General features: G+C 41.0%; 11 non-coding genes across 11 annotated transcripts; all 11 read left to right on the forward strand.

Moving 5' to 3' along the window:
• The first annotated feature begins 2,091 nt into the window (after positions 1 to 2,091).
• Positions 2,092 to 2,163, forward strand: trnap-agg (transfer RNA proline (anticodon AGG)). The gene has a single exon. It is a non-coding gene; the product is annotated as a tRNA-Pro (tRNA).
• Positions 2,164 to 3,333: 1,170 nt separating this feature from the next.
• trnap-agg (transfer RNA proline (anticodon AGG)) lies at positions 3,334 to 3,405 on the forward strand. The gene has a single exon. It is a non-coding gene; the product is annotated as a tRNA-Pro (tRNA).
• Positions 3,406 to 5,817: 2,412 nt separating this feature from the next.
• On the forward strand, positions 5,818 to 5,889 carry trnap-agg (transfer RNA proline (anticodon AGG)). The gene has a single exon. It is a non-coding gene; the product is annotated as a tRNA-Pro (tRNA).
• Positions 5,890 to 7,059: 1,170 nt separating this feature from the next.
• Positions 7,060 to 7,131, forward strand: trnap-agg (transfer RNA proline (anticodon AGG)). Its single transcript has one exon. It is a non-coding gene; the product is annotated as a tRNA-Pro (tRNA).
• Positions 7,132 to 8,301: 1,170 nt separating this feature from the next.
• Positions 8,302 to 8,373, forward strand: trnap-agg (transfer RNA proline (anticodon AGG)). Its single transcript has one exon. It is a non-coding gene; the product is annotated as a tRNA-Pro (tRNA).
• Positions 8,374 to 9,543: 1,170 nt separating this feature from the next.
• trnap-agg (transfer RNA proline (anticodon AGG)) lies at positions 9,544 to 9,615 on the forward strand. Its single transcript has one exon. It is a non-coding gene; the product is annotated as a tRNA-Pro (tRNA).
• A 1,170-nt stretch (positions 9,616 to 10,785) lies between these two features.
• On the forward strand, positions 10,786 to 10,857 carry trnap-agg (transfer RNA proline (anticodon AGG)). Its single transcript has one exon. It is a non-coding gene; the product is annotated as a tRNA-Pro (tRNA).
• Positions 10,858 to 12,027: 1,170 nt separating this feature from the next.
• Positions 12,028 to 12,099, forward strand: trnap-cgg (transfer RNA proline (anticodon CGG)). Its single transcript has one exon. It is a non-coding gene; the product is annotated as a tRNA-Pro (tRNA).
• Positions 12,100 to 13,269: 1,170 nt separating this feature from the next.
• Positions 13,270 to 13,346, forward strand: trnap-agg (transfer RNA proline (anticodon AGG)). Its single transcript has one exon. It is a non-coding gene; the product is annotated as a tRNA-Pro (tRNA).
• Positions 13,347 to 14,511: 1,165 nt separating this feature from the next.
• Positions 14,512 to 14,583, forward strand: trnap-agg (transfer RNA proline (anticodon AGG)). The gene has a single exon. It is a non-coding gene; the product is annotated as a tRNA-Pro (tRNA).
• A 1,170-nt stretch (positions 14,584 to 15,753) lies between these two features.
• Positions 15,754 to 15,825, forward strand: trnap-agg (transfer RNA proline (anticodon AGG)). Its single transcript has one exon. It is a non-coding gene; the product is annotated as a tRNA-Pro (tRNA).
• Positions 15,826 to 26,752: the final 10,927 nt, after the last annotated feature.

Genomic DNA, 26,752 nt, shown 5'->3' on the forward strand with positions numbered 1-26,752 from the left:
CCTACATATATGCTTTGAAATTTAGACGCGCTCGAATTTTGTACATTTTGAAAGCTTCACAACATATAATTGCAGCTCTTGATTTTGAGTGAAAAATGTCTTGAATGCACTGAAGACTTATTATTGTTCATCGTCCCAAACATTCTGGACCATTCACACCTTTTTGCATTACTGGTCCATTCACTTGTGTAAATGTGCTTCCAGAAGAAACCATTGTCTGGCAAGGTAACATGTCCTCTCCTTTTGAAATGTATCGTATGTATGTCCTAGCAAATAGTCAGAGCAACAAATAAAAACAAGAATGCTTTTTTTGATTTCAATGTTAAACCTGTTTATGTCCAAAGAAATGTCATTGTTTTTTGAACCAATGAGCTACAGCCGGTCTTTAGCCCACCTATGCCTACAACTGTTTAGGCAATCCAAGAAAACTCCATTTGTTTATGATGTTATAATGAGTATGTTGAAAACAGGATTTTGATTGACCGTTTGTTCAAAATGACTGTCTTTACAGTGCATTGCAGCCCGGGCATAGTAGGCCACAGGTGGTTGAACTGGATTTATTTTGTGCAGTGCTGTCCATGAATTTCTGACTGCAGAATGAAACCACCTCTGAAAGTAACAGTAAGTTGACATTGTTGCATAGTCTTTCATGACACCATTGAGGTACACTTCGATTGACCACAAAAAGCTGAATTGCTGATGCTGAACATGAATCCATTGCGCGGAACTGAAATTGATTTTTCAACCAGATGTGGCCATTTTTCTATGATAAGGCTCAGCAAAGAGACTATGAATTATGGGCTCTTTCAATTAGTAACTGTCTGGAGGTCCACATGCACTCTACCTGTGGGCTCGTTGGTCTAGGGGTATGATTCTCGCTTAGGGTGCGAGAGGTCCCGGGTTCAAATCTCGGAAGAGCCCTCCAAAAAAACAGTCAGCACAGTTCTTTTGGCTGGTGCTTAGGATTTCTGGCCTTTGCCATTGTCTCAATACGCAATTACAAGATGACATCCTCACACCATGAGATCTGCGCTAAACCACTGAGAACCCAAATCAGTCATAGAGCTACCCATTATGCTCTTGTGCAGCTTTTTTTCTTGACAGTATTCATGAATGACATTTTTGTTAATGACTATCGTGGCCATGTAAAGTCTATTTTACATTGTGTGATGAAAGTGTTTCGCTAAATGCAATGAAGTTCCTGCATTGACTGTGTTTTGGCATTTGTTTCTTCTCAGTGAACATGCATATATGCTTTGAAATTTAGACGCGCTCGAATTTTGTACATTTTGAAAGCTTCACAACATATAATTGCAGCTCTTGATTTTGAGTGAAAAATGTCTTGAATGCACTGAAGACTTATAATTGTTAATCGCCCCAAACATTCTGGACCATTCACTCCTTTTTGCATTACTGGTCCATTCACTTGTGTAAATGTGCTTCCAGAAGAAACCATTGTCTGGCAAGGTAACATGTCCTCTCCTTTTGAAATGTATCGTATGTATGTCCTAGCAAATAGTCAGAGCAACAAATAGAAAAGAGAATGCTTTTCTTTATTTCAATGTTAAACCTGTTTATGTCCAAAGAAATGTCATTGTTTTATGAACCAATGAGCTACAGCCGGTCTTTAGCCCACCTATGCCTACAACTGTTTAGGCAATCCAAGAAAACTCCATTTGTTTATGATGTTATAATGAGTATGTTGAAAACAGGATTTTGATTGACCGTTTGTTCAAAATGACTGTCTTTACAGTGCATTGCAGCCCGGGCATAGTAGGCCACAGGTGGTTGAACTGGATTTATTTTGTGCAGTGTTGTCCATGAATTTCTGACTGCAGAATGAAACCACCTCTGAAAGTAACAGTAAGTTGACATTGTTGCATAGTCTTTCATGACACGATTGAGGTACACTTCGATTGACCACAAAAAGCTGAATTGCTGATGCTGAACATGAATCCATTGCGCTGAACTGAAATAGATTTTTCAACCAGATGTGGCCATTTTTCTATGATAAGGCTCAGCAATGAGACTATGAATTATGGGCTCTTTCAATTAGTAACTGTCTGGAGGTCCACATGCACTCTGCCTGTGGGCTCGTTGGTCTAGGGGTATAATTCTCGCTTAGGGTGCGAGAGGTCCCGGGTTCAAATCCCGGACGAGCCCTCCAAAAAAACAGTCAGCACCGCTCTTTTGGCTGGTGCTTAGGATTTCTGGCCTTTGCCATTGTCTCAATACGCAATTACAAGATGACATCCTCACACCATGAGATCTGCGCTAAACCACTGAGAACCCAAATCAGTCATAGAGCTACCCATTATGCTCTTGTGCAGCTTTTTTTCTTGACAGTATTCATGAATGACATTTTTGTTAATGACTATCGTGGCCATGTAAAGTCTATTTTACATTGTGTGATGAAAGTGTTTCGCTAAATGCAATGAAGTTCCTGCATTGACTGTTTTTTGGGATTTGTTTCTTCTTAGTGAACCTACATATATGCTTTGAAATTTAGACGCGCTCGAATTTTGTACATTTTGAAAGCTTCACAACATATAATTGCAGCTCTTGATTTTGAGTGAAAAATGTCTTGAATGCACTGAAGACTTATTATTGTTCATCGCCCCAAACATTCTGGACCATTCACTCCTTTTTGCATTACTGGTCCATTCACTTGTGTAAATGTGCTTCCAGAAGAAACCATTGTCTGGCAAGGTAACATGTCCTCTCCTTTTGAAATGTATCGTATGTATGTCCTAGCAAATAGTCAGAGCAACAAATAAAAACAAGAATGCTTTTTTTGATTTCATTGTTAAACCTGTTTATGTCCAAAGAAATGTCATTGTTTTTTGAACCAATCAGCTACAGCCGGTCTTTAGCCCACCTATGCCTACAACTGTTTAGGCAATCCAAGAAAACTCAATTTGTTTATGATGTTATAATGAGTATGTTGAAAACAGGATTTTGATTGACCGTTTGTTCAAAATGACTGTCTTTACAGTGCATTGCAGCCCGGGCATAGTAGGCCACAGGTGGTTGAACTGGATTTATTTTGTGCAGTGCTGTCCATGAATTTCTGACTGCAGAATGAAACCACCTCTGAAAGTAACAGTAAGTTGACATTGTTGCATAGTCTTTCATGACACGATTGAGGTACACTTCGATTGACCACAAAAAGCTGAATTGCTGATGCTGAACATGAATCCATTGCGCGGAACTGAAATTGATTTTTCAACCAGATGTGGCCATTTTTCTATGATAAGGCTCAGCAAAGAGACTATGAATTATGGGCTCTTTCAATTAGTAACTGTCTGGAGGTCCACATACACTCTGCCTGTGGGCTCGTTGGTCTAGGGGTATGATTCTCGCTTAGGGTGCGAGAGGTCCCGGGTTCAAATCCCGGACGAGCCCTCCAAAAAAACAGTCAGCACCGCGCTTTTGGCTGGTGCTTAGGATTTCTGGCCTTTGCCATTGTCTCAATACGCAATTACAAGATGACATCCTCACACCATGAGATCTGCGCTAAACCACTGAGAACCCAAATCAGTCATAGAGCTACCCATTATGCTCTTGTGCAGCTTTTTTTCTTGACAGTATTCATGAATGACATTTTTGTTAATGACTATAGTGGCCATGTAAAGTCTATTTTACATTGTGTGATGAAAGTGTTTCGCTAAATGCAATGAAGTTCCTGCATTGACTGTGTTTTGGCATTTGTTTCTTCTTAGTGAACATGCATATATGCTTTGAAATTTAGACGCGCTCGAATTTTGTACATTTTGAAAGCTTCACAACATATAATTGCAGCTCTTGATTTTGAGTGAAAAATGTCTTGAATGCACTGAAGACTTATTATTGTTCATCGTCCCAAACATTCTGGACCATTCACACCTTTTTGCATTACTGGTCCATTCACTTGTGTAAATGTGCTTCCAGAAGAAACCATTGTCTGGCAAGGTAACATGTCCTCTCCTTTTGAAATGTATCGTATGTATGTCCTAGCAAATAGTCAGAGCAACAAATAAAAACAAGAATGCTTTTTTTGATTTCATTGTTAAACCTGTTTATGTCCAAAGAAATGTCATTGTTTTTTGAACCAATCAGCTACAGCCGGTCTTTAGCCCACCTATGCCTACAACTGTTTAGGCAATCCAAGAAAACTCAATTTGTTTATGATGTTATAATGAGTATGTTGAAAACAGGATTTTGATTGACCGTTTGTTCAAAATGACTGTCTTTACAGTGCATTGCAGCCCGGGCATAGTAGGCCACAGGTGGTTGAACTGGATTTATTTTGTGCAGTGCTGTCCATGAATTTCTGACTGCAGAATGAAACCACCTCTGAAAGTAACAGTAAGTTGACATTGTTGCATAGTCTTTCATGACACGATTGAGGTACACTTCGATTGACCACAAAAAGCTGAATTGCTGATGCTGAACATGAATCCATTGCGCGGAACTGAAATTGATTTTTCAACCAGATGTGGCCATTTTTCTATGATAAGGCTCAGCAAAGAGACTATGAATTATGGGCTCTTTCAATTAGTAACTGTCTGGAGGTCCACATGCACTGTGCCTGTGGGCTCGTTGGTCTAGGGGTATGATTCTAGCTTAGGGTGCGAGAGGTCCCGGGTTCAAATCCCGGACGAACCCTCCAAAAAAACAGTCAGCACCGCGCTTTTGGCTGGTGCTTAGGATTTCTGGCCTTTGCCATTGTCTCAATATGCAATTACAAGATGACATCCTCACACCATGAGATCTGCGCTAAACCACTGAGAACCCAAATCAGTCATATAGCTACCCATTATGCTCTTGTGCAGCTTTTTTTCTTGACAGTATTCATGAATGACATTTTTGTTAATGACTATCGTGGCCATGTAAAGTCTATTTTACATTGTGTGATGAAAGTGTTTCGCTAAATGCAATGAAGTTCCTGCATTGACTGTTTTTTGGGATTTGTTTCTTCTTAGTGAACATGCATGTATGCTTTGAAATTTAGACGCGCTCGAATTTTGTACATTTTGAAAGCTTCACAACATATAATTGCAGCTCTTGATTTTGAGTGAAAAATGTCTTGAATGCACTGAAGACTTATTATTGTTCATCGCCCCAAACATTCTGGACCATTCACACCTTTTTGCATTACTGGTCCATTCACTTGTGTAAATGTGCTTCCAGAAGAAACCATTGTCTGGCAAGGTAACATGTCCTCTCCTTTTGAAATGTATCGTATGTATGTCCTAGCAAATAGTCAGAGCAACAAATAAAAACAAGAATGCTTTTTTTGATTTCAATGTTAAACCTGTTTATGTCCAAAGAAATGTCATTGTTTTTTGAACCAATCAGCTACAGCCGGTCTTTAGCCCACCTATGCCTACAACTGTTTAGGCAATCCAAGAAAACTCCATTTGTTTATGATGTTATAATGAGTATGTTGAAAACAGGATTTTGATTGACCGTTTGTTCAAAATGACTGTCTTTACAGTGCATTGCAGCCCGGGCATAGTAGGCCACAGGTGGTTGAACTGGATTTATTTTGTGCAGTGCTGTCCATGAATTTCTGACTGCAGAATGAAACCACCTCTGAAAGTAACAGTAAGTTGACATTGTTGCATAGTCTTTCATGACACCATTGAGGTACACTTCGATTGACCACAAAAAGCTGAATTGCTGATGCTGAACATGAATCCATTGCGCGGAACTGAAATTGATTTTTCAACCAGATGTGGCCATTTTTCTATGATAAGGCTCAGCAAAGAGACTATGAATTATGGGCTCTTTCAATTAGTAACTGTCTGGAGGTCCACATGCACTCTGCCTGTGGGCTCGTTGGTCTAGGGGTATGATTCTCGCTTAGGGTGCGAGAGGTCCCGGGTTCAAATCCCGGACGAGCCCTCCAAAAAAACAGTCAACACCGCGCTTTTGGCTGGTGCTTAGGATTTCTGGCCTTTGCCATTGTCTCAATACGCAATTACAAGATGACATCCTCACACCATGAGATCTGCGCTAAACCACTGAGAACCCAAATCAGTCATATAGCTACCCATTATGCTCTTGTGCAGCTTTTTTTCTTGACAGTATTCATGAATGACATTTTTGTTAATGACTATCGTGGCCATGTAAAGTCTATTTTACATTGTGTGATGAAAGTGTTTCGCTAAATGCAATGAAGTTCCTGCATTGACTGTTTTTTGGGATTTGTTTCTTCTTAGTGAACCTACATATATGCTTTGAAATTTAGACGCGCTTGAATTTTGTACATTTTGAAAGCTTCACAACATATAATTGCAGCTCTTGATTTTGAGTGAAAAATGTCTTGAATGCACTGAAGACTTATTATTGTTCATCGCCCCAAACATTCTGGACCATTCACACCTTTTTGCATTACTGGTCCATTCACTTGTGTAAATGTGCTTCCAGAAGAAACCATTGTCTGGCAAGGTAACATGTCCTCTCCTTTTGAAATGTATCGTATGTATGTCCTAGCAAATAGTCAGAGCAACAAATAAAAACAAGAATGCTTTTTTTGATTTCAATGTTAAACCTGTTTATGTCCAAAGAAATGTCATTGTTTTTTGAACCAATCAGCTACAGCCGGTCTTTAGCCCACCTATGCCTACAACTGTTTAGGCAATCCAAGAAAACTCCATTTGTTTATGATGTTATAATGAGTATGTTGAAAACAGGATTTTGATTGACCGTTTGTTGAAAATGACTGTCTTTACAGTGCATTGCAGCCCGGGCATAGTAGGCCACAGGTGGTTGAACTGGATTTATTTTGTGCAGTGCTGTCCATGAATTTCTGACTGCAGAATGAAACCACCTCTGAAAGTAACAGTAAGTTGACATTGTTGCATAGTCTTTCATGACACCATTGAGGTACACTTCGATTGACCACAAAAAGCTGAATTGCTGATGCTGAACATGAATCCATTGCGCGGAACTGAAATTGATTTTTCAACCAGATGTGGCCATTTTTCTATGATAAGGCTCAGCAAAGAGACTATGAATTATGGGCTCTTTCAATTAGTAACTGTCTGGAGGTCCACATGCACTCTGCCTGTGGGCTCGTTGGTCTAGGGGTATGATTCTCGCTTAGGGTGCGAGAGGTCCCGGGTTCAAATCCCGGACGAGCCCTCCAAAAAAACAGTCAACACCGCGCTTTTGGCTGGTGCTTAGGATTTCTGGCCTTTGCCATTGTCTCAATACGCAATTACAAGATGACATCCTCACACCATGAGATCTGCGCTAAACCACTGAGAACCCAAATCAGTCATATAGCTACCCATTATGCTCTTGTGCAGCTTTTTTTCTTGACAGTATTCATGAATGACATTTTTGTTAATGACTATCGTGGCCATGTAAAGTCTATTTTACATTGTGTGATGAAAGTGTTTCGCTAAATGCAATGAAGTTCCTGCATTGACTGTTTTTTGGGATTTGTTTCTTCTTAGTGAACCTACATATATGCTTTGAAATTTAGACGCGCTTGAATTTTGTACATTTTGAAAGCTTCACAACATATAATTGCAGCTCTTGATTTTGAGTGAAAAATGTCTTGAATGCACTGAAGACTTATTATTGTTCATCGCCCCAAACATTCTGGACCATTCACACCTTTTTGCATTACTGGTCCATTCACTTGTGTAAATGTGCTTCCAGAAGAAACCATTGTCTGGCAAGGTAACATGTCCTCTCCTTTTGAAATGTATCGTATGTATGTCCTAGCAAATAGTCAGAGCAACAAATAAAAACAAGAATGCTTTTTTTGATTTCAATGTTAAACCTGTTTATGTCCAAAGAAATGTCATTGTTTTTTGAACCAATCAGCTACAGCCGGTCTTTAGCCCACCTATGCCTACAACTGTTTAGGCAATCCAAGAAAACTCCATTTGTTTATGATGTTATAATGAGTATGTTGAAAACAGGATTTTGATTGACCGTTTGTTGAAAATGACTGTCTTTACAGTGCATTGCAGCCCGGGCATAGTAGGCCACAGGTGGTTGAACTGGATTTATTTTGTGCAGTGCTGTCCATGAATTTCTGACTGCAGAATGAAACCACCTCTGAAAGTAACAGTAAGTTGACATTGTTGCATAGTCTTTCATGACACCATTGAGGTACACTTCGATTGACCACAAAAAGCTGAATTGCTGATGCTGAACATGAATCCATTGCGCGGAACTGAAATTGATTTTTCAACCAGATGTGGCCATTTTTCTATGATAAGGCTCAGCAAAGAGACTATGAATTATGGGCTCTTTCAATTAGTAACTGTCTGGAGGTCCACATGCACTCTACCTGTGGGCTCGTTGGTCTAGGGGTATGATTCTCGCTTAGGGTGCGAGAGGTCCCGGGTTCAAATCCCGGAAGAGCCCTCCAAAAAAACAGTCAGCACAGTTCTTTTGGCTGGTGCTTAGGATTTCTGGCCTTTGCCATTGTCTCAATACGCAATTACAAGATGACATCCTCACACCATGAGATCTGCGCTAAACCACTGAGAACCCAAATCAGTCATAGAGCTACCCATTATGCTCTTGTGCAGCTTTGTTTCTTGACAGTATTCATGAATGACATTTTTGTTAATGACTATCGTGGCCATGTAAAGTCTATTTTACATTGTGTGATGAAAGTGTTTCGCTAAATGCAATGAAGTTCCTGCATTGACTGTGTTTTGGCATTTGTTTCTTCTTAGTGAACATGCATATATGCTTTGAAATTTAGACGCGCTCGAATTTTGTACATTTTGAAAGCTTCACAACATATAATTGCAGCTCTTGATTTTGAGTGAAAAATGTCTTGAATGCACTGAAGACTTATAATTGTTAATCGCCCCAAACATTCTGGACCATTCACTCCTTTTTGCATTACTGGTCCATTCACTTGTGTAAATGTGCTTCCAGAAGAAACCATTGTCTGGCAAGGTAACATGTCCTCTCCTTTTGAAATGTATCGTATGTATGTCCTAGCAAATAGTCAGAGCAACAAATAGAAAAGAGAATGCTTTTCTTTATTTCAATGTTAAACCTGTTTATGTCCAAAGAAATGTCATTGTTTTATGAACCAATGAGCTACAGCCGGTCTTTAGCCCACCTATGCCTACAACTGTTTAGGCAATCCAAGAAAACTCCATTTGTTTATGATGTTATAATGAGTATGTTGAAAACAGGATTTTGATTGACCGTTTGTTCAAAATGACTGTCTTTACAGTGCATTGCAGCCCGGGCATAGTAGGCCACAGGTGGTTGAACTGGATTTATTTTGTGCAGTGTTGTCCATGAATTTCTGACTGCAGAATGAAACCACCTCTGAAAGTAACAGTAAGTTGACATTGTTGCATAGTCTTTCATGACACGATTGAGGTACACTTCGATTGACCACAAAAAGCTGAATTGCTGATGCTGAACATGAATCCATTGCGCTGAACTGAAATTGATTTTTCAACCAGATGTGGCCATTTTTCTATGATAAGGCTCAGCAATGAGACTATGAATTATGGGCTCTTTCAATTAGTAACTGTCTGGAGGTCCACATGCACTCTGCCTGTGGGCTCGTTGGTCTAGGGGTATAATTCTCGCTTAGGGTGCGAGAGGTCCCGGGTTCAAATCCCGGACGAGCCCTCCAGAAAAACAGTCAGCACCGCTCTTTTGGCTGGTGCTTAGGATTTCTGGCCTTTGCCATTGTCTCAATACGCAATTACAAGATGACATCCTCACACCATGAGATCTGCGCTAAACCACTGAGAACCCAAATCAGTCATAGAGCTACCCATTATGCTCTTGTGCAGCTTTTTTTCTTGACAGTATTCATGAATGACATTTTTGTTAATGACTATCGTGGCCATGTAAAGTCTATTTTACATTGTGTGATGAAAGTGTTTCGCTAAATGCAATGAAGTTCCTGCATTGACTGTTTTTTGGGATTTGTTTCTTCTTAGTGAACCTACATATATGCTTTGAAATTTAGACGCGCTCGAATTTTGTACATTTTGAAAGCTTCACAACATATAATTGCAGCTCTTGATTTTGAGTGAAAAATGTCTTGAATGCACTGAAGACTTATTATTGTTCATCGCCCCAAACATTCTGGACCATTCACTCCTTTTTGCATTACTGGTCCATTCACTTGTGTAAATGTGCTTCCAGAAGAAACCATTGTCTGGCAAGGTAACATGTCCTCTCCTTTTGAAATGTATCGTATGTATGTCCTAGCAAATAGTCAGAGCAACAAATAAAAACAAGAATGCTTTTTTTGATTTCATTGTTAAACCTGTTTATGTCCAAAGAAATGTCATTGTTTTTTGAACCAATCAGCTACAGCCGGTCTTTAGCCCACCTATGCCTACAACTGTTTAGGCAATCCAAGAAAACTCCATTTGTTTATGATGTTATAATGAGTATGTTGAAAACAGGATTTTGATTGACCGTTTGTTCAAAATGACTGTCTTTACAGTGCATTGCAGCCCGGGCATAGTAGGCCACAGGTGGTTGAACTGGATTTATTTTGTGCAGTGCTGTCCATGAATTTCTGACTGCAGAATGAAACCACCTCTGAAAGTAACAGTAAGTTGACATTGTTGCATAGTCTTTCATGACACGATTGAGGTACACTTCGATTGACCACAAAAAGCTGAATTGCTGATGCTGAACATGAATCCATTGCGCGGAACTGAAATTGATTTTTCAACCAGATGTGGCCATTTTTCTATGATAAGGCTCAGCAAAGAGACTATGAATTATGGGCTCTTTCAATTAGTAACTGTCTGGAGGTCCACATGCACTCTGCCTGTGGGCTCGTTCGTCTAGGGGTATGATTCTCGCTTAGGGTGCGAGAGGTCCCGGGTTCAAATCCCGGACGAACCCTCCAAAAAAACAGTCAGCACCGCGCTTTTGGCTGGTGCTTAGGATTTCTGGCCTTTGCCATTGTCTCAATACGCAATTACAAGATGACATCCTCACACCATGAGATCTGCGCTAAACCACTGAGAACCCAAATCAGTCATATAGCTACCCATTATGCTCTTGTGCAGCTTTTTTTCTTGACAGTATTCATGAATGACATTTTTGTTAATGACTATCGTGGCCATGTAAAGTCTATTTTACATTGTGTGATGAAAGTGTTTCGCTAAATGCAATGAAGTTCCTGCATTGACTGTTTTTTGGGATTTGTTTCTTCTTAGTGAACATGCATGTATGCTTTGAAATTTAGACGCGCTCGAATTTTGTACATTTTGAAAGCTTCACAACATATAATTGCAGCTCTTGATTTTGAGTGAAAAATGTCTTGAATGCACTGAAGACTTATTATTGTTCATCGCCCCAAACATTCTGGACCATTCACACCTTTTTGCATTACTGGTCCATTCACTTGTGTAAATGTGCTTCCAGAAGAAACCATTGTCTGGCAAGGTAACATGTCCTCTCCTTTTGAAATGTATCGTATGTATGTCCTAGCAAATAGTCAGAGCAACAAATAAAAACAAGAATGCTTTTTTTGATTTCAATGTTAAACCTGTTTATGTCCAAAGAAATGTCATTGTTTTTTGAACCAATCAGCTACAGCCGGTCTTTAGCCCACCTATGCCTACAACTGTTTAGGCAATCCAAGAAAACTCCATTTGTTTATGATGTTATAATGAGTATGTTGAAAACAGGATTTTGATTGACCGTTTGTTCAAAATGACTGTCTTTACAGTGCATTGCAGCCCGGGCATAGTAGGCCACAGGTGGTTGAACTGGATTTATTTTGTGCAGTGCTGTCCATGAATTTCTGACTGCAGAATGAAACCACCTCTGAAAGTAACAGTAAGTTGACATTGTTGCATACTCTTTCATGACACCATTGAGGTACACTTCGATTGACCACAAAAAGCTGAATTGCTGATGCTGAACATGAATCCATTGCGCGGAACTGAAATTGATTTTTCAACCAGATGTGGCCATTTTTCTATGATAAGGCTCAGCAAAGAGACTATGAATTATGGGCTCTTTCAATTAGTAACTGTCTGGAGGTCCACATGCACTCTGCCTGTGGGCTCGTTGGTCTAGGGGTATGATTCTCGCTTCGGGTGCGAGAGGTCCCGGGTTCAAATCCTGGACGAGCCCTCCAAAAAAACAGTCGGCACCGCGCTTTTGGCTGGTGCTTAGGATTTCTGGCCTTTGCCATTGTCTCAATACGCAATTACAAGATGACATCCTCACACCATGAGATCTGCGCTAAACCACTGAGAACCCAAATCAGTCATATAGCTACCCATTATGCTCTTGTGCAGCTTTTTTTCTTGACAGTATTCATGAATGACATTTTTGTTAATGACTATCGTGGCCATGTAAAGTCTATTTTACATTGTGTGATGAAAGTGTTTCGCTAAATGCAATGAAGTTCCTGCATTGACTGTTTTTTGGGATTTGTTTCTTCTTAGTGAACCTACATATATGCTTTGAAATTTAGACGCGCTCGAATTTTGTACATTTTGAAAGCTTCACAACATATAATTGCAGCTCTTGATTTTGAGTGAAAAATGTCTTGAATGCACTGAAGACTTATTATTGTTCATCGCCCCAAACATTCTGGACCATTCACACCTTTTTGCATTACTGGTCCATTCACTTGTGTAAATGTGCTTCCAGAAGAAACCATTGTCTGGCAAGGTAACATGTCCTCTCCTTTTGAAATGTATCGTATGTATGTCCTAGCAAATAGTCAGAGCAACAAATAAAAACAAGAATGCTTTTTTTGATTTCAATGTTAAACCTGTTTATGTCTAAAGAAATGTCATTGTTTTTTGAACCAATCAGCTACAGCCGGTCTTTAGCCCACCTATGCCTACAACTGTTTAGGCAATCCAAGAAAACTCCATTTGTTTATGATGTTATAATGAGTATGTTGAAAACAGGATTTTGATTGACCGTTTGTTCAAAATGACTGTCTTTACAGTGCATTGCAGCCCGGGCATAGTAGGCCACAGGTGGTTGAACTGGATTTATTTTGTGCAGTGCTGTCCATGAATTTCTGACTGCAGAATGAAACCACCTCTGAAAGTAACAGTAAGTTGACATTGTTGCATAGTCTTTCATGACACCATTGAGGTACACTTCGATTGACCACAAAAAGCTGAATTGCTGATGCTGAACATGAATCCATTGCGCCGAACTGAAATTGATTTTTCAACCAGATGTGGCCATTTTTCTATGATAAGGCTCAGCAATGAGACTATGAATTATGGGCTCTTTCAATTAGTAACTGTCTGGAGGTCCACATGCACTCAGCCTGTGTGCTCGTTGGTCTAGGGGTATGATTCTCGCTTAGGGTGCGAGAGGTCCCGGGTTCAAATCCCGGACGAGCCCTCCAAAAAAACAGTCGGCACCGCTCTTTTGGCTGGTGCTTAGGATTTCTGGCCTTTGCCATTGTCTCAATACGCAATTACAAGATGACATCTTCACACCATGAGATCTGCGCTAAACCACTGAGAACCCAAATCAGTCATATAGCTACCCATTATGCTCTTGTGCAGCTTTTTTTCTTGACAGTATTCATGAATGACATTTTTGTTAATGACGATCGTGGCCATGTAAAGTCTATTTTACATTGTGTGATGAAAGTGTTTCGCTAAATGCAATGAAGTTCCTGCATTGACTGTGTTTTGGCATTTGTTTCTTCTTAGTGAACCTACATATATGCTTTGAAATTTAGACGCGCTCGAATTTTGTACATTTTGAAAGCTTCACAACATATAATTGCAGCTCTTGATTTTGAGTGAAAAATGTCTTGAATGCACTGAAGACTTATTATTGTTCATCGCCCCAAACATTCTGGACCATTCACACCTTTTTGCATTACTGGTCCATTCACTTGTGTAGATGTGCTTCCAGAAGAAACCATTGTCTGGCAAGGTAACATGTCCTCTCCTTTTGAAATGTATCGTATGTATGTCCTAGCAAATAGTCAGAGCAACAAATAAAAACAAGAATGCTTTTTTTGATTTCAATGTTAAACCTGTTTATGTCCAAAGAAATGTCATTGTTTTTTGAACCAATCAGCTACAGCCGGTCTTTAGCCCACCTATGCCTACAACTGTTTAGGCAATCCAAGAAAACTCCATTTGTTTATGATGTTATAATGAGTATGTTGAAAACAGGATTTTGATTGACCGTTTGTTCAAAATGACTGTCTTTACAGTGCATTGCAGCCCGGGCATAGTAGGCCACAGGTGGTTGAACTGGATTTATTTTGTGCAGTGCTGTCCATGAATTTCTGACTGCAGAATGAAACCACCTCTGAAAGTAACAGTAAGTTGACATTGTTGCATAGTCTTTCATGACACGATTGAGGTACACTTCCATTGACCACAAAAAGCTGAATTGCTGATGCTGAACATGAATCCATTGCGCGGAACTGAAATTGATTTTTCAACCAGATGTGGCCATTTTTCTATGATAAGGCTCAGCAATGAGACTATGAATTATTGGCTCTTTCAATTAGTAACTGTCTGGAGGTCCACATGCACTCAGCCTGTGGGCTCGTTGGTCTAGGGGTATGATTCTCGCTTAGGGTGCGAGAGGTCCCGGGTTCAAATCCCGGACGAGCCCTCCAAAAAAACAGTCAGCACCGCTCTTTTGGCTGGTGCTTAGGATTTCTGGCCTTTGCCATTGTCTCAATACGCAATTACAAGATGACATCTTCACACCCTGAGATCTGCGCTAAACCACTGAGAACCCAAATCAGTCATATAGCTACCCATTATGCTCTTGTGCAGCTTTTTTTCTTGACAGTATTCATGAATGACATTTTTGTTAATGACTATCGTGGCCATGTAAAGTCTATTTTACATTGTGTGATGAAAGTGTTTCGCTAAATGCAATGAAGTTCCTGCATTGACTGTGTTTTGGCATTTGTTTCTTCTTAGTGAACATGCATATATGCTTTGAAATTTAGACGCGCTCGAATTTTGTACATTTTGAAAGCTTCACAACATATAATTGCAGCTCTTGATTTTGAGTGAAAAATGTCTTGAATGCACTGAAGACTTATTATTGTTCATCGCCCCAAACATTCTGGACCATTCACACCTTTTTGCATTACTGGTCCATTCACTTGTGTAAATGTGCTTCCAGAAGAAACCATTGTCTGGCAAGGTAACATGTCCTCTCCTTTTGAAATGTATCGTATGTATGTCCTAGCAAATAGTCAGAGCAACAAATAAAAACAAGAATGCTTTTTTTGATTTCAATGTCAAACCTGTTTATGTCCAAAGAAATGTCATTGTTTTTTGAACCAATCAGCTACAGCCGGTCTTTAGCCCACCTATGCCTACAACTGTTTAGGCAATCCAAGAAAACTCCATTTGTTTATGATGTTATAATGAGTATGTTGAAAACAGGATTTTGATTGACCGTTTGTTCAAAATGACTGTCTTTACAGTGCATTGCAGCCCGGGCATAGTAGGCCACAGGTGGTTGAACTGGATTTATTTTGTGCAGTGCTGTCCATGAATTTCTGACTGCAGAATGAAACCACCTCTGAAAGTAACAGTAAGTTGACATTGTTGCATAGTCTTTCATGACACGATTGAGGTACACTTCCATTGACCACAAAAAGCTGAATTGCTGATGCTGAACATGAATCCATTGCGCGGAACTGAAATTGATTTTTCAACCAGATGTGGCCATTTTTCTATGATAAGGCTCAGCAATGAGACTATGAATTATTGGCTCTTTCAATTAGTAACTGTCTGGAGGTCCACATGCACTCAGCCTGTGGGCTCGTTGGTCTAGGGGTATGATTCTCGCTTAGGGTGCGAGAGGTCCCGGGTTCAAATCCCGGACGAGCCCTCCAAAAAAACAGTCAGCACCGCTCTTTTGGCTGGTGCTTAGGATTTCTGGCCTTTGCCATTGTCTCAATACGCAATTACAAGATGACATCTTCACACCCTGAGATCTGCGCTAAACCACTGAGAACCCAAATCAGTCATATAGCTACCCATTATGCTCTTGTGCAGCTTTTTTTCTTGACAGTATTCATGAATGACATTTTTGTTAATGACTATCGTGGCCATGTAAAGTCTATTTTACATTGTGTGATGAAAGTGTTTCGCTAAATGCAATGAAGTTCCTGCATTGACTGTGTTTTGGCATTTGTTTCTTCTTAGTGAACATGCATATATGCTTTGAAATTTAGACGCGCTCGAATTTTGTACATTTTGAAAGCTTCACAACATATAATTGCAGCTCTTGATTTTGAGTGAAAAATGTCTTGAATGCACTGAAGACTTATTATTGTTCATCGCCCCAAACATTCTGGACCATTCACACCTTTTTGCATTACTGGTCCATTCACTTGTGTAAATGTGCTTCCAGAAGAAACCATTGTCTGGCAAGGTAACATGTCCTCTCCTTTTGAAATGTATCGTATGTATGTCCTAGCAAATAGTCAGAGCAACAAATAAAAACAAGAATGCTTTTTTTGATTTCAATGTTAAACCTGTTTATGTCCAAAGAAATGTCATTGTTTTTTGAACCAATCAGCTACAGCCGGTCTTTAGCCCACCTATGCCTACAACTGTTTAGGCAATCCAAGAAAACTCCATTTGTTTATGATGTTATAATGAGTATGTTGAAAACAGGATTTTGATTGACCGTTTGTTCAAAATGACTGTCTTTACAGTGCATTGCAGCCCGGGCATAGTAGGCCACAGGTGGTTGAACTGGATTTATTTTGTGCAGTGCTGTCCATGAATTTCTGACTGCAGAATGAAACCACCTCTGAAAGTAACAGTAAGTTGACATTAGGCAAATAGTCAGAGCAACAAATAAAAACAAGAATGCTTTTTTTGATTTCAATGTTAAACCTGTTTATGTCCAAAGAAATGTCATTGTTTTTTGAACCAATCAGCTACAGCCGGTCTTTAGCCCACCTATGCCTACAACTGTTTAGGCAATCCAAGAAAACTCCATTTGTTTATGATGTTATAATGAGTATGTTGAAAACAGGATTTTGATTGACCGTTTGTTCAAAATGACTGTCTTTACAGTGCATTGCAGCCCGGGCATAGTAGGCCACAGGTGGTTGAACTGGATTTATTTTGTGCAGTGCTGTCCATGAATTTCTGACTGCAGAATGAAACCACCTCTGAAAGTAACAGTAAGTTGACATTGTTGCATAGTCTTTCATGACACGATTGAGGTACACTTCGATTGACCACAAAAAGCTGAATTGCTGATGCTGAACATGAATCCATTGCGCGGAACTGAAATTGATTTTTCAACCAGATGTGGCCATTTTTCTATGATAAGGCTCAGCAAAGAGACTATGAATTATGAGCTCTTTCAAGTAGTAACTGTCTGGAGATCCACCTTCACTCTCCCTGTGGGCTCGTTGGGCTAGGGGTATGATTCTCGCTTAGGGTGCGAGAGGTCCCGGGTTAAAATCCTGGACGAGCCCTCCAAAAAGACAGTAAGCGCCCCTCTTTTGGCTGGTGCTTAGGATTTCTGGCCTTTGCCATTGTCTCAATACGCAATTACAAGATGACATCCTCACACCATGAGATCTGCGCTAAACCACTGAGAACCCAAATCAGTCATATAGCTACCCATTATGCTCTTGTGCAGCTTTTTTTCTTGACAGTATTCATGAATGACATTTTTGTTAATGACTATCGTGGCCATGTAAAGTCTATTTTACATTGTGTGATGAAAGTGTTTCGCTAAATGCAATGAAGTTCCTGCATTGACTGTGTTTTGGCATTTGTTTCTTCTTAGTGAACCTACATATATGCTTTGAAATTTAGACGCGCTCGAATTTTGTACATTTTGAAAGCTTCACAACATATAATTGCAGCTCTTGATTTTGAGTGAAAAATGTCTTGAATGCACTGAAGACTTATTATTGTTCATCGCCCCAAACATTCTGGACCATTCACACCTTTTTGCATTACTGGTCCATTCACTTGTGTAAATGTGCTTCCAGAAGAAACCATTGTCTGGCAAGGTAACATGTCCTCTCCTTTTGAAATGTATCGTATGTATGTCCTAGCAAATAGTCAACTGTTAGGGCTCGTTGGTCTAGGGGTATGATTCTCGCTTAGGGCGCGGGGGCCAGTCGCGGATTGCCGTAACAGATTTTTTGACCGAAGGTGACCCCTCGGCTATATTTCTAGCGTTAATCTAATCTGTTATTTCCTCCCATGTTTTATGTTTTTGGTCGCTGTCACAGTTGGATTGAGTTCACTTTTTGAAATGTTTTTCCTCTAACAGTATACACATCTCCTAATCCATTGAATTTGGTTTCCTTTTTTTGTTTTCCGTATTTTCCATTTTCATAAAATAAAATAAAATATAGCTAGGCTACCGTAGGTTAGGGGTTAAAACCTAATCTTATTGTATAGCAAACAGGAAGTGATCATAACCGATGAGATAAGGCATCTATGGCTATGGTCAAATTTTGTTACAGTAAAACCTCAAACATTGCAGCAAAGCAGTTCCCTTACCTAAGATAAATGTCTAAGGGTTTATATGCAACACCCTCAGGTAATTCCCTTAGCTAATGGGAAATCAACCCTTAAGTGTCAGAGATAAGGGAAACACCTAAGGTGTTTTATGCAACCGGCCACTGGTCTTACTGTCCCTCACTCAAGATCTGCTACAACAGTACTGTCATACACAGTATGGGCCCTGGCAGTAAATATGAATAAAACTAAAATTATGATATTCCAAAAGAGATCCAGATCTCAGGGAACAAAACACAAATTCATATTAGGAACAAGTTTTATTGAATATTGATTACACTTGTAAGCCAGTCATAATTAACACTTGGTCTCATGCGCTGGTCAGCTTGCTGACTTCCCCCTCCCGGAGCATACATTGTTAGCCCCCACCTTTTGGCACACATGCCTGTGGGGGAGCCCCCCTTCTCTCACATTCCTTCAGGGTTAGAGCCCAGGAATACTGGAGATGGCATAAAGATGTTTCATGATAATCCCAGGTCATAATATAGTAATGTTTGGTGTTATTCTGATTGGTTCAGTGCGACTGGTGTAATGGTCTAGTTTTTGTAACAGTCTACCTTTGATATCATAACCATTCAGGAGCCGAGGGGAAACTGGGCAAAAGCTATCTCTGTAGAACCCATGTGTTTTAGCCCCCTGACCACTGCCTGGTGGGGGTTGGCAGTAAATTACAGGTTTTTAGGGTCAATAACTAAGGCCTAGATTTTAGAGATAAGGCGAAGAAACCAAGAAATCTGGGGTTGTGTCTAATTTCCTTTCATTCACCCAAATCAGGTTTATCCAAAAGGTATATTACCATGAAAGGTACAAATACATATTTACAGCATAATGCAGTTATCATGAAGACTCCCAACTACATCATTCATAGATATGATGGGGCGGCCTGTAGCGTAGTGGTTAAGGTCAGGAAGGGCTGCCATTTGTGAGGAGCCTGAAAGCTGGGGTTTCTGGTCAATGCTGTTTAGACTACCTTTTGGGGAGTTTCAGGCAAAGACAAGGGAAAGATGTATGAGTAGTCCAAGGGCAGTTGGGTCATGGGAAAAGAATCCTCCAGAACATTGGTGACCTCCCTGTGACCCCATACCTGGTCACTTCCAAGGGGGAAGACTCCAGACAATGCCACAGTGCCCTCATTTGGGCACTGCTGTCATTACACCGGTGACTGCTCTCCTGGATTAAATATAATCTGTTTGGTATGGATGTGATCCAGTAAAATCAAGGAATCGGATGAGATACATTTCATACCAAATGGAGTTTAATAACTCAAGGGAAAACCTGCATGTCCTCTCTTAGTAATCATCTCATTTTCCCTACTTAACAACCCCCAAGGGTGGGGGTCTAAATTCCAGATTCAACCAACCCTCCAGGTTGATTTATGGCACTGCCGCCTGGTCCAAACATATGATTTGGCATAAAAGCAAGGGAGACAGACCAATCTGGGAAGACCGTACCTGGCTTCCCGCACAGCACGTTCCATGTATGTGTAGCAACGGAAGATCGTATTCGACTTCCCACACAGCATATTGTACATATATGTAAATATCAGGAAGATCGTATTCGGCTTCCCACACTCTGCATATTCTATACTCTGTGTTTGTGTGTAGCCAACGCAGGCTAGGTATGATGACTTACTCTATCTCTATTCCTAATTTGTGTATTCTGTAATTGACTATTGGAATTCTAAAGCTATTAACCAACCTGTCTGCGAATAAACTATTTTGTTTGTAACTTGCGTGATCTCCATGACTCTAATTCATCTTGTACCTTTTTCAGCCTAAATTACAACTGAATACTCAGGGGGAAATGGTGGCTGAAGACCGACTGATCAGCGGCTTGGTACATTCGTGGTAGTTCTAAGCTGTGAGGCCGTCAAGTTCGGCCCATAAAAGGATTGGTGGTGCATGGCTCTTGTAATTTGGTGCGAAGGGAACCCTCTGGGTGTTACGACGCTGGTTCCTGTCTAATTAGCTCTAAGGAGCCCATTTAATGCTACGCCGACCTGGGCTCGCAACTATCATGGCAGTGTTTTGCATGTATTGTGTTGGCTAGACCCTCAGCCTCTGAGTTCTCCACTGAACTGAGATTTCAGCAATAGTGCTAATCCCGGGAGCATATATTGAGTAATGGTGGCGCAGGTACGAGTCGAGTGTAATCACTCCCGAGTTTGCATATGTTTCAAACCCAAATTTCTAAATTATATCTTAAATGGAGTCAGATAAACTCAAGGCTAGTTCCTTCTCTATAAGAGCCTCTCCTCCATCTAGTGGCATAATTTAGTACTGCAGTTTCAACTCCTTTTAGCTAACAGAAGAAGAAGAACCTCCTGTTCCAGTGACAACAAAGAAAATTGTGTATCTTCAGTGCAGCAATGTTCATGCTCTATCGTTAGCCATCACTAAGTTTCCATCCCTTTGAGTGGCAATATCAGTAAGGCAAACTATTATCCATCATTGCTAGAATGTTTATCTTGAATAATTTTATCATATTTGTTACAACTTTGGTAACTTGCGTTACAGCACATTGCAATGATGGCATTTAGGCTATACTTTGATACTTGAGACAATGATTCGTGTAAATATAATGTTCAATGTGATACTTACCTGATTATTAGTTCAATCATATACTTACGGTACATTTAGGTATTCCTGCGGAGAGAATGATAGTTCATACTTACCTTACATTTCCTGCAAAATAGAGGATTAGTTATCCTAGCCAAATGTAACTACATTATTGGCATTTGGCAAACACTCTTATCCAGAGCAACATACTGTTCATTAGGCTAAGCAGGAGTAATGCAGGGTTAAGGGCCTTGCTCAGGGGCCCAACAGCTGCGCGGATCTTATTGCGGCTACACCGGGATTAGAACCCCCAACCTTGCACTTCCCAGTCATTTACCTTAACCACTACGCTACAGGCCGCCCTCTAGCTTGAGTAAGGTATTTTGTGTTGTATACTGTGTATTTTTCTGTATGTTTCAGTTTCATACTTCTTTGTCATTAAATCTTGTCCATCTTCAACACTGGCCTGTTCCTTGGAGGATATAATGCAAGGGAGAGTTTAGCTGACTGTGAAAACCTAATACACGACAGGGGTCACATTGGGTGTAGCAGTACAAAAGGGATTATAACTAATGAACCTGCCGGAAGGCAAAAGGGGAAAATGATCAAATGGAGCAGGGCAGCGTGACAATAGAACGACTTCTAATGTGGTATTACCCCTGTACGCCCTCCTGGTCTGTCTGCTCTAGTCCCATAGTATAGAGCCACTTCTAATCAGATAAAAGATGGAAAATACTAATCTAAAAATCAACCTGTGATGTTAACCTGCAGGAAACTTGCAGAAAGTTATTTTTCAGGAAATAATTTTGCTGCGTTTGGTGCTGTTTGCAGAATTACTGGATTGCTGTTAGGCTCGCTGTATGGGATTATGGGTATATTTTATGTCTTTTGATGGAGTTGAGTTGTGTCATAGCAGGTTTCCACCCCGATGTGGCTCTTCCGTCAGTGTAGAAATCAAAGGATAAAACACGGCCAGTGGAGGCAGAACTGAAATAGCATTTCCATCTTAGCTTCAGAGCAGACACACACAGATCGGTCTTGACAACTTGATTGGTATAAATACCAATATATTTATGCTGCGTGTGTATGTGTGTTTCACTTCCATTGATATATATACAATGAAGAGGTCCCCTCTGAGTCAGCATACCACGCACGCTTTTTATTTTATTTATTTCGACAAGTATTTGATTGTCGAAATTTTAAAATGTATTTTTCGAATGAATGTATATTTATGGAGAGAAAGTAACTGGAAATGATGTGCTTCTTGAGTGTTCATTCCTGCAGATAATGCACAATATTACATAAGCTCTGGACTTAGTGCAGGGGTGTCAAACTGAATTCCCAGGGGGCCGCAGTGTCTTCGTGTTTTTATGGTTTCCTTTCAATCAGCTGCCAATCAACTGGCCAGCTGCAAGGCCAATTAAGGCGTGCGGATGCCAATTAAGGTAAATTAAGGCGTGTGGATACTTTAACCAATCAATGACATGAATGAACTCAGAACACCCCAAAAACCAGCAGACACTAAGGCCCTCCCGGACTGGAGTTTGACACCTGTGACTTAGTGTCTTAATAAAAACCTCTAAAGATTTGTTCATTTTACCTGATTCCAAGTCTCTTCTGCTCCAACTGTTTACTTAGTGTTTCGCATTTTGTGTTATTCGTTTCACCTGAGCCTTGTTACTCGATTCCTGTTTGTACACCTGTAAATCATTTCACCTCGTTGTCTGTGTATTTAGGTCTGCCCATTTGTTCAGTTATTTGCCTAATTGTAATGTGCTCCTGCCATTCTCGGCAGTGTTTATTTGCCTGTGTTCTGACCTGTTTCGTTTACTCTGACCTCTGATTACTGGATTAACCTTCTGTCTGCTTTTTACCCACTGTGTATGGACCTTGATTTTACTTTCTGTTTGTATTTCTGGCAGAGATGTGACCAAGTCCCTCTTATCCAAGTCACAAGTAAGTCTCAAGTCATTTGGTCCAAGTCTCAAGCAAGTCCCAAGTATTTTTTTCTTGGGCAAGTCAAGTCAAGTCAAGTCACAGGTTATGTCAAGTCAAGTCAAGTCGAGTCCTTGGTTACGGCAAGTCAAGTCCCAAGTCGAGTCACTATTATCTCAGTTTAACCTTAAATTAACGTGTGGTGGACAATAATTCTGCTTAGGTGTGACAAAATGACTGTTTTTGTGGCTTTTAAGCGCTCATTTTACCAGCATTCCATCAATGTTAAATGCTGGACCCCGACGGCACCGAAAAACAGGCAGATTTCACTGCCATTCCATTATTTACGTATATGGAGCTCAAAAATGGTGACACAACAATAGCTTTTGCTGGTTTACTTCATGCGCTCATACATGGCAGTTGGTGGCAGTTCGAACTGTCAAAAGTGTGACTGTAGCCAGGTCAATATTTTTGCTGGGTACTCGGTATGTCCAGCCTTATAAGTCCAAAGTCCCTGGTTACTTTTTCATAGTTTAAATGGATTTTGACAATAGACATGTCAGACTTCAATCATGTTAACGCTCTCGAGCGTGCGTCAAAGTTTAGGTAGCAAATAACAGTGCTGTATCCTTCTGACGTCATTTACATAGCTACAGAACTGTCCGATCACGCCGAATCACTGATAGAAACAAGATGAATTAATGACGATTCAGAAAATGTATAACTTTTAAAGATTTAAATAAATCCTATGGTGGGACTTTTGCCATTTATGGACGGTACGACAGAAAATTCCGGTGCCGTCGAACTTAATCGAATGCTTTTATTTATATCGTTCGAATGACCAAGTGCCGTTAAAAAGCAAATTGTATGGCTTTGTGCTATTCGCGTATGCTAGCTACATCATGCTAACATCGTACAGGGACCAGTAAAGGCTTAGAACACACTAGCACTTAGTTATTGTAAGTTTGATCACCTCTACTGTAAAGTAAAAAAGTGGACAAATTACGTTTTCTGTGAGAAATCTATTGGCGAGCTCACGTGCACACACAGCGGTCTACAGTCTAAAGCTCCACTTTGCCCTCCCCACTAATTAATATCACCTGCGCCTATTTAGGAATCAGTCTGTTTGTTGTTTGCAACTGAGAGAGGGTGAGTCAGGGTGCCGATATTTCTGTTGACCACTAAACGCTAACACTAACATCTAAGTCCAAATGCAATACCATCTATGCAGAGCAATGTTTTGTCGTAGTATCAATAAACACTCTTTAACTGCAGCTACGGACTCATGCTCGTTCCTTGGACTCGTGTCGGACAGATCTCCCTGTACTTGCCCTCTCAGCGGCTTATAGTAGGTTTTGATAGTCGCATTGCAGCCACTAAATTAATCAGCCGTTCCTCCTCCACGACACCGTGTCCTACAGCGCTTTCAAAGCGCGGGGCAGGGGGTAAGTAGAAACGGCTTCTGACAAACGTTTAGTACAAGTTATGTTTATTAAATGTGTTATGTGCATTTGGTGTCTGTGGTCTGTGGTCTGTTTTGGGAGCTGGTAATGGAGAGTATTGGGGGTGCAATTGTGTGGGGGCAGCATCACGGTCGGGTACTGTGGCGGCAACAGAAGGACACACGAAGAAGAAGTAATGCTCACTGAGCATACCCACAGTGTTCAGACTAAAATAACTGGTAACTTTTTGAAGCAACAAGGATTCCGATCAGTGAGCAGAGTAGAGTAGCAGTCAATACAAACTAATTTAGCCCAATGTATGGGATGTCCCGGCTAATACGGGATAGTTGGTAACTCTTGGCGGCGTTCTAGGACTTTTTTTTTCTCCCCCTGACGCGACGGAACAGCAGCCTCTTTTTGTATCGGGACCTCCTGATTTACAAACTAAGCACTGGTTATTTCATTTTATCTGGCTAACGTTAGCTAACATGAGCCACCCCTCACACTTACCGATCCGAATGAGTCCTCAAATGACGAACAAAGTTTGATGTTGTACTCTGGCTGTCAGAAATCTTTGTTGAGCAGGTCTTGCATTCAGCAGTTCGTTTTTTTCCATCACATTTGAAATTTTTAAATCCAAAAGTGATGACTCTTGGCACAGTCGCGGTAGCCATGATCAGATCCCATTCACATGACAGGGCAGTCATCCAATCATGACCATGCCATTCCCAGTGTACGCGCTCGCATACCGGTAACCTTGACAACTTGAACATTTGAATAATATTTAAACTGAAAACAAAACGAACACAAACAAGTCATTCGAGTCATCATGTCTCAAGTCACATCAAGTCTCAAGTCTTTAACTTCCAAGTCCAAATCGAGTCTCAAGTAAATTATTTTCTGTCAAGTCAAGTTGCAAGTCGTCACAAAGGTGACTCGAGTCGACTCGAGTCCGAGTCACAATGATTCGAGTCCACATCTCTGATTTCTGGATTTCTGGACTGCCTGTTCTGACTGAAGCGTGACATAACAATCTGGTCATGGAACCAGTAAACCCGACTCCAACTCAAGAGGCTCTCCGACTCCAAGACCAGAGACCCTAAACCAATGTGTGGAGAGCCTGCATATCCAGATGACCAACCTCTCCGATTTTCTTGAGAATGCCCAAGCCACTCATCCTCCTGTGGTCACTGTTCCAGAGGCTGCCCGTGTTCATCCAAAACCATGTCTGCCTCCTCCAGAGCGCTACACTGAAGAACCTTGTTCTTGCTCCCTGATCTTCGAACTGAAGCCGTGCCTATGTGATCACCCTGCTGGCTGGGAGAGCACAGGAGTGGGGCAAGGTGGTCTTAGAGTCGGATGCCCCGAGTGCCACAGTTTAGCCCTTTTCTCAGAAGGCATGAAGAGGGTCTTTGACCATGCCACTGCAGTACCAGCTGCCACTCCCCAACTTTTCTGGATCCGCCAAGACCACCACTTTGGGATTACGCCATCGAGGGAGAGATGAGCCGTGAATCAGGCACGTGAGCCCAACTACTCAAGACCCGCTTTCACCCCAAGTTCTAGCAATCAGCCTCTGGTAGAGAATCCCAATCCAGAACCCATGTAGATAACCGATACCAGATTTCCTCACGAGAGAGAGAGGTGGATTATGGAACAACTCTGCCTCTACTATGCCGAGCTGGGGTATCGCATCAGTAACTGGCCGGTAAAAGGAAACACCCGCCAGTAAGCGAGGTGTTTCCGTTCTGCCTCCATCAATCCGAGTGATGTAAACATTCTGCCTCCATCAATCCCAGTGATGTAAACATTCTGCCTCCATCAATCCCAGTGATGTAAACATTCTGTCTCCATCAATCCGAGTGCTGTGTTAAGATGAACCAGTCATGGTATGGTGGTGACTGTATCAAGCCTGCCCTCATGGCTGTGTTGGCCACTGCCTCAGTTTCCATTAGCTATGCTGCTATAGCCTTATTCTGCCGGGTTTTTCCTTATTGTAGGCAGGCACCTCTCTCCTGCTGTGATTGACCAATTACTGTCTGATCCCCTTAATGATGTTACTTTCCTCTTCTCCCCACTCTGGGCATCTGAGTAGAGCTCTAGCCCAACTTTTCCTGAGCACCCCTTCCTGGCCCGGAGCTCCTGCCCAAGACCAGCTGTGCATGTCCCTCCTGCCACCGCTGATTCAGCTGTTGCACCAAGCCTGTCCCCTTGCCTGACAGTGCCACCCATTAGTGTTCCTGCCATCCCTCTCTCGTCTCTGCTCTGACTTTTTAATTCGGATTGGACATTTATGTACTTTTAGTCATCTGTTTGTATT

Source organism: Conger conger, chromosome 15, assembly GCF_963514075.1.
Source record: "Conger conger chromosome 15, fConCon1.1, whole genome shotgun sequence".
Classification (NCBI taxonomy): Eukaryota; Metazoa; Chordata; class Actinopteri; order Anguilliformes; family Congridae; genus Conger; species Conger conger.